General features: G+C 46.3%; 1 long non-coding RNA gene across 1 annotated transcript; it reads right to left on the bottom strand.

Moving 5' to 3' along the window:
* Positions 1 to 324: 324 nt before the first annotated feature.
* On the bottom strand, positions 325 to 7,349 carry LOC142470656 (uncharacterized). Its single transcript, XR_012789300.1, has 4 exons — positions 7,250 to 7,349; positions 2,551 to 2,577; positions 1,993 to 2,081; positions 325 to 918 (listed from the first exon to the last, which is right to left on the bottom strand). It is a non-coding gene; the product is annotated as an uncharacterized LOC142470656 (long non-coding RNA).
* Between the last annotated feature and the right edge of the window lie 847 nt (positions 7,350 to 8,196).

Genomic DNA, 8,196 nt, shown 5'->3' with positions numbered 1-8,196 from the left:
TGTCTCACCCTTCGGGGGGAGGTACAGACTCATAGCTCCCTTCTGTCTGTGTCAATGTGTCACCCTGCGGGGGAGGGACAGGCTCAAATCTCCCTTCTGTCTGTGTCACTGTGTCACCCTGCGGGGGGAGGGACAGGCTCAAATCTCCCTTCTGTCTGTGTCACTGTGTCACCCCGCATGGGGAGGGACAGACTCATAGCTGCTTTCTGTCTGTGTCACTGTGTCACCCTGCGGGACAGACTCCCCTATATATTGTCTTCTAAATAGGATTCTCCATTCATACAAATTTTCAAACCCACAAAAATGTAACACTGTCTCCTAAAATATATTTCTGTATATATTTTATTTTGTTATATATTATATATATTATATATATTTATAACACTTTTATATAGATACTAAATAATCCTATATATGTTAAGATAAATTAACATGAATTAAAAAATAATAACAATACAACAATATTGCTTAATTTACCAGAACACAGAAATAATTACAAATAGTAGATACATTCCTGTAAGGTTAATGATTTGATCCCACTTCAAAGGCTAGGCTTTCACCAGTGTATGACTCCTTCTATGTACACATACTAAGCCTGATAAACCATACGGGTAAATACTGTAGCAATATAGGGGTATCTGATTACAAGAGCTTACATTATAACATAGAGAGGAGAGTCGACAGTAGTGCAGTTGAAGTTCCATTCAATTGTGAGAACATCTTCTAGAATTAGTGGAAGGTTGGGGGGATTAAGCAATGAATCTTTGAAAGTGAGGGGAACTTGGTCCTGGAGCAAAACAGAGGAAACATTCTTCATATATACCAGAAATCGCATTCACAGGGGGTTTGCAGCAGCAGATGGTGGCAAATCCAGAAACCATCTGCATCAGAGTTCTGTTATTCTCGACGACAGGTTATCTGCAAAGATGAAGGAGGAAGACATCAGGACATGGAAATCTCCACACTTAGGTTTTGGTGTGAGAAGTGGGATTTTGCACAGTTAATAACTACAATGCATATTTTTTTTAAATAATAAAAAATGTTCAGGTTTTCTGGGCCCCAGAAAAATTCCAACATGACTCTCACTTCCTGTGCAGCCAGTCACATGATTGTCTGATGTCATCATTAATTCAAAATGATCTCATACTGTACGTTTGTTTTTCTCCTCATTTTTTAGTTTGAATAACAGAACGTATTTTCAAGATATAATTTTAGGGCAGCTCTTCTCTCCCTACAAATCAATTTTACGTATTGAAAGAGAGAAGGGATGTGTAATAGAGTGACACTATATTAAAATAACATCTTGAAGTGTCCAATGATCGAGTTTTCCAATGAGGTCTTTGTAACATACTCAATTAGCAATATATACTTCTGCCTTAAGAAGACAGCCTACATGGGCCATAGGAATTGTCCCCTTGGGGCGTAGGTACCTCAATGTCATTGGACAGACTTCATGTGTCACATGTGCATCTAATGTAATGGGTCAGACTTAATGGGTTATATGTCTATCTGATGACATGGGACAGTCTCGATAAGTCAAAGTAATTACAAATGGAAATATTTAATTTGTCATAGTCTCCTATCATGAGACAGACTCAATGGGCCACAGGAGTACTTATTGGACATAATGGACCATAGGTCCATCTAATGTCTGGGACACATGTCAAAGGATCTGTGCCTTTTGTGCTATGGGACAGAGTTCAAGGGCCACGTGTTCCTCTAATTTTATAGGACCCAAGGTCATTCAAGTGGTGGTGGGGACAACGAATGGGCCATCAGAACATGTAATGTTATTGAACAGGCTTGGTTGAGCACGATATCTAGGAGTTACTGGTCAGGGGCCTCTAGAAAGAGTGGACGGAGAGCTTCTTTGAACATTTTGAAAAACAGGATATCTCAGAGCTACTGGTTAGAGGACAGGAACCTATGAAAAGTTTAGGTTTAAGCATTTCTAGAAAGAGAAGATGGGAGCTCTTCTAGTTTCCAACTTACTACAACAATGCAGCCGATCATAACCAGCAGGAGAACGAGAGCTACCAGCACCAAGAGAGCGATGGCCCATCCTGGAACAGTGGCAGCTGCTGCTGGGAGAGAAGAGGTCGAGGTGTCATCCATTCCATAAAAGCTTTCCATCTATTGGGCCTATTCACTAAACTCCGATAAGTGACTTAACGCTTGTTAAGTGCATTCTACAAGTGATTTTACACGCGCAGCTATTCACAAAGCTTCGGTGACATGGCAAAATCGCTTGTAAATGGCTTTTTAACGATCGTTGGTAGCTCCCTTCTGTCTGTGTCACCCTGCGGGGGGAGGGACTGACTCATAGCTCCCTTCTGTCTGTGTCACTGTGTCACCCTGCGGGGGGAGGGACAGACTCATAGCTCCCTTCTGTCTGTGTCACTGTGTCACCCTGCGGGGGGAGGGACAGACTCATAGCTCCCTTCTGTCTGTGTCACTGTGTCACCCAGCGGGGTGAGGGACAGACTCATACTGTAGCTCTCTGCTGTCTTTATCAATAATTGTCTGTCATTTTATAGTTCTGTACCTTACCTTCAACTGTTGTTTGGCAAAATGACCCTGTATGGAGGAAAAAAAAGGAATTTCAGATATACAGTATATACATTTTTTGTGTGTGTATACATACAGTAATATTTACAGTTGCTATATACATATATATATATATATATGTATATATATATATATATATATACACACACACACACACATTACCAGAAACTGGCAAAAAGGATACAGCCCTCAGACAGGTAAGTTCTGTAAGTGTATTAAAATACAAAGCACACAAGTTACCTATCTGAGTGCTGTCTCCTTTTTGCCAGTTTTGGTAATGTATGTTTTTGTTATCTTTATGGGATATGCACCAGCCCATTAAGGATACTATATTGGAGTGCCTGTAAAATCTTTTTCAAATATATATATTTATATAATATATACAATATATATATATATATACACACCTATTGAATATTATTTTTTCAACTATTGCATAATGATGATGATGAGCAAATGACATCTTGTCATTTTCTGGACCCAGAGCGGTCAATCTGCTTGTGTGCTTATGGGAGCATGTGAGTTTGATGGGCTCACTGCTCATATACGTATTCTTTTAAATTAAATTGGGTTACCCTATATTTCCTCTTCTTTTGGTTTATGGTTCCGGGAGAGTTCCTGCCCAATATCTGCTCCAGAAATCTGGAAGCGCCCAAATTATATTTTTAACACGTGAGTGGGCACTCATCCTATAATAATAATAATAATAATAGCATGTTCTTGTATAGCGCTGCTAGTTTTACGTAGCACTTTAAAGAGACATTTTGCAGGCACAGGTCCTGTGGAGCTTAAAATCTATGTTTTTTTGGTGCCTGAGGCACAGTGAGATAAAGTGACTTGCCCAAGGTCACAAGGAGCTGACTCCGGGAATTGAACCAGGTTCCCCTGCTCGTTAACTCAGTGCCAGTCAGTGTCTGTTCTCACTGAGCCGCACCTTCTCCCAGTTTCCCTGCTTCACACTCAGTGCCAGTCAGTGTCTTTACTCACTGAGCCGCTCCTTCTCCCAGGTTCCCCTGCTTCACACTCAGTGCCAGTCAGTGTCTGTACTCACTGAGCCGCACCTTCTCCCAGTTTCCCTGCTTCACACTCAGTGCCAGTCAGTGTCTTTACTCACTGAGCCGCTCCTTCTCCCAGGTTCCCCTGCTTCACACTCAGTGCCAGTCAGTGTCTGTACTCACTGAGCCGCTGCTTCTCCCAGGTTCCCCTGCTTCACACTCAGTGCCAGTCAGTGTCTGTACTCACTGAGCCGCTGCTTCTCCCAGGTTCCCCTGCTTCACACTCAGTGCCAGTCAGTGTTTTTACTCACTGAGCTGCTGCTTCTCCCAGGTTCCCCTGCTTCAGACTTAGTGCCAGTCAGTGTCTTTACTCACTGAGCCGCTCCTTCTCCCAGGTTCCCCTGCTTCACACTCAGTGCCAGTCAGTGTATTTACTCACTGAGCCGCTCCTTCTCCCAGGTTCCCCTGCTTCACACTCAGTGCCAGTTAGTGTCTTTACTCACTGAGCCGCTTCTTCTCCCAGGTTCCCCTGCTTCACACTCAGTGCCAGTCAGTGTATTTACTCACTGAGCCGCTCCTTCTCCCAGGTTCCCCTGCTTCACACTCAGTGCCAGTCAGTGTCTTTACTCACTGAGCCGCTGCTTCTCCCAGGTTCCCCTGCTTCACACTTAGTGCCAGTCAGTGTCTTTACTCACTGAGCCGCTCCTTCTCCCAGGTTCCCCTGCTTCACACTCAGTGCCAGTCAGTGTCGTTACTCACTGAGCCGCTCCTTCTCCCAGGTTCCCCTGCTTCACACTCAGTGCCAGTCAGTGTCTTTACTCACTGAGCCGCTCCTTCTCCCAGGCTCCCCTGCTTCACACTCAGTGCCAGTCAGTGTCTTTACTCACTGAGCCGCTGCTTCTCCCAGGCTCCCCTGCTTCACTCTCAGTGCCAGTCAGTGTCTTTACTCACTGAGCCGCTCCTTCTCCCAGGTTCCCCTGCTTCACACTCAGTGCCAGTCAGTGTCTTTACTCACTGAGCCACTCCTCCCAGGTTCCCCTGCTTCACACTCAGTGCCAGTCAGTGTCTTTACTCACTGAGCCACTCCTTCTCCCAGGTTCTCCTGCTTCACACTCAGTGCCAGTCAGTGTCTTTACTCACTGAGACGCTCCTTCTCCCAGGCTCCCCTGCTTCACACTCAGTGCCAGTCAGTTTCTTTACTCACTGAGCCGCTCCTTCTCCCAGGTTCCCCTGCTTCACACTCAGTGCCAGTCAGTGTCTTTACTCACTGAGCCGCTCCTTCTCCCAGGTTCCCCTGCTTCACACTCAGTGCCAGTCAGTGTCTTTACTCACTGAGCCGCTCCTTCTCCCAGGCTCCCCTGCTTCACACTCAGTGCCAGTCAGTGTCTTTACTCACTGAGCCGCTGCTTCTCCCAGGCTCCCCTGCTTCACTCTCAGTGCCAGTCAGTGTCTTTACTCACTGAGCCGCTCCTTCTCCCAGGTTCCCCTGCTTCACACTCAGTGCCAGTCAGTGTCTTTACTCACTGAGCCACTCCTCCCAGGTTCCCCTGCTTCACACTCAGTGCCAGTCAGTGTCTTTACTCACTGAGCCACTCCTTCTCCCAGGTTCTCCTGCTTCACACTCAGTGCCAGTCAGTGTCTTTACTCACTGAGACGCTCCTTCTCCCAGGCTCCCCTGCTTCACACTCAGTGCCAGTCAGTTTCTTTACTCACTGAGCCGCTCCTTCTCCCAGGTTCCCCTGCTTCACACTCAGTGCCAGTCAGTGTCTTTACTCACTGAGCCGCTCCTTCTCCCAGGTTCCCCTGCTTCACACTCAGTGCCAGTCAGTGTCGTTACTCATTGAGCCGCTCCTTCTCTCAGGTTCCCCTGCTTCACACTCAGTGCCAGTCAGTTTCTTTACTCACTGAGCCGCTCCTTCTCCCAGGTTCCCCTGCTTCACACTCAGTGCCAGTCAGTGTCGTTACTCACTGAGCCGCTCCTTCTCCCAGGTTCCCCTGCTTCACACTCAGTGCCAGTCAGTTTCTTTACTCACTGAGCCGCTGCTTCTCCCAGGTTCCCCTGCTTCACACTCAGTGCCAGTCAGTGTCTTTACTCACTGAGCCGCTCCTTCTCCCAGGCTCCCCTGCTTCACACTCAGTGCCAGTCAGTGTCTTTACTCACTGAGCCGCTGCTTCTCCCAGGCTCCCCTGCTTCACTTTCAGTGCCAGTCAGTGTCTTTACTCACTGAGCCGCTCCTTCTCCCAGGTTCCCCTGCTTCACACTCAGTGCCAGTCAGTGTCTTTACTCACTGAGCCACTCCTTCTCCCAGGTTCTCCTGCTTCACACTCAGTGCCAGTCAGTGTCTTTACTCACTGAGACGCTCCTTCTCCCAGGCTCCCCTGCTTCACACTCAGTGCCAGTCAGTTTCTTTACTCACTGAGCCGCTCCTTCTCCCAGGTTCCCCTGCTTCACACTCAGTGCCAGTCAGTTTCTTTACTCACTGAGCTGCTGCTTCTCCCAGGCTCCCCTGCTTCACACTCAGTGCCAGTCAGTGTCTTTACTCACTGAGCCGCTCCTTCTCCCAGGTTCCCCCTCATACCAGCTGCATCTCCCCAGATGGTGATATAAATGTTGTATTATTTTATTGTAATTAGGCGGTTTGGGTTTGCGCTTACTTTCTGTGTTGCATCACCAAACAGTACCAAGTATCTATACTGGGGGGAATTGCTAACACAGTAATAAATACAGACATAAGGTATTTATGTAAAGCACAGGACTTAGAATGACACACAGCTAGCCCACATTCCCTATACTTCCCCAGACATTACATACATTGGGCTTAAATATACATTATACATTAATTATACGTTATTTTGGGTACCCCCTAATAAGAACATTTCCTCCCAGCCCAGAAGAGCCCTTTCCTGTTGGAGGAACCCCTGTTATACGAACACCCCCCTTATAATAACATCTCACAGCCCCAATGTGCCCCTTCCTATGGAAGAATTCTCTGTTATAAGAACACCCCCCTTATAAGGACATCCCACAGCCTGACGTGCCCCTTCCTCTGAGAGAAGCCCCTTTAATAAGAACACCCCCTTATAAGAGCACCCCATCTCCAGCGCAGATGTGCCCCTTCCTATGGGGGGAGACCCTGTTATAAGAACACCCCCTTATAAGAACATCTCCTCAAAGCCTTGACGTGCCCCTTCCTATGGGGGGAACCCCTGTTATAAGAACACCCCCCTTATAAGAACATCTCCTCAAAGCCTTGACGTGCCCCTTCCATTGGGGGGATCCCCTGTTATAAGAACACCCCCCTTATAAGAACACCTCCGTACAGCGCTGACGTGCCCCTTCCTAAAGGATGGACCCCTGTTATAAGAACACCCTTTATTACAGCATCACATTCCCAAGGTGCCCCTTTGTTTTGGAGGAAACCCTGTTATAAGAGCGTCCTTCTTATAAAAACATCTCCTCATAGTCCTATGGGAGGAGCCCCTGTTATAAGAATACCCCTCTTACAAGAACATTTCGTCACAGCACCTCCATATGGGAAGAGTCCCTGTTACAAGAACACCCCTTTTATAGGAACATCACCTTACAAACCCTACATTTCCTCTATGTGTGAAGAACCCCTTTTACAAGAAACCTACCACCCCACCCCCCTTTATATAAACATCTCCATGATGTACAAGAAACTCACCAGTAGCTTGGAGAGAGAGTATCAGCAGAATCACTACAAGGGCTGCCATTTTGTACCGGTCTTTGTCAATGTTTACTGAGACTGCTCACCAACCTTTTATATATGGGATAAAGGCCACCCCCATTTTACCTCATCGATAAACCAGTTTGTGCCTTGCCCGGAATTAATCCAACAACACAGATAATGCCAACTCCCGAGCCTATGTTTAGACAGCACAGTCATCTTGGGCTTGGCCTGAGGCCCAATGGTTTGATTGCATTCCGAATGTAGTTCATAGCTATACGTTGCCGGAGTAACATGGTCCAACGTGCTGAGGCAAAGCCTTTTAATCATTAGGTTGCAGCCTACAGTGTTAAAACACTTGTCATTTTTGACTCTTCCATCAGATTGGGACAACATTTGGCAGCTTCAGTGATGAACCTAAAACAAGTCAATATCCCACGTTTGACCTAAAAATGACTTGTAGTTTTCAAGCAAAAAGTGATCTAGAATTTGAGTAGGTTTTATTGGCAGATCTCAGATTTGATCCAAGATAGCAAACCTTTATCCCTTCAACTATACTGTGGCCCCTATGAGTTACCTGGAGCATGGTGTGGTCCCTGGCACATCAGGGGGTCTTCTGACATACCAAGTATGTCATGCTCACGTGGTCATTTTGTAAGGGGTGATCGGCGAGCCCGATCGATGCGGAAGTGCCAGAAGGACTATGGTGTTACCACTCTGAAGGCAGATATATCTATGAAGCATCATTGTGGATGGACCATAAAATATAGACGTGAGTTCCTCTGCCAACGTGGGATAGATGACCTTCCAATTGGGCATCTACTGTGCTATGAAGACACCCTACCTCCTGCAGTTTACGATGTCCAAGTTTACGATGTTACGATGCAGTTTACCAATGACACTTGTATCTCTGAATGTGTTTGTATGTTGTGATGTATACGTGA

This window comes from Ascaphus truei, chromosome 20 (genome assembly GCF_040206685.1).
Source record: "Ascaphus truei isolate aAscTru1 chromosome 20, aAscTru1.hap1, whole genome shotgun sequence".
Taxonomy (NCBI): domain Eukaryota; kingdom Metazoa; phylum Chordata; class Amphibia; order Anura; family Ascaphidae; genus Ascaphus; species Ascaphus truei.
Note: the sequence above shows the minus strand (reverse complement) of the source record. Positions and strands in the feature narration are given on the sequence as shown.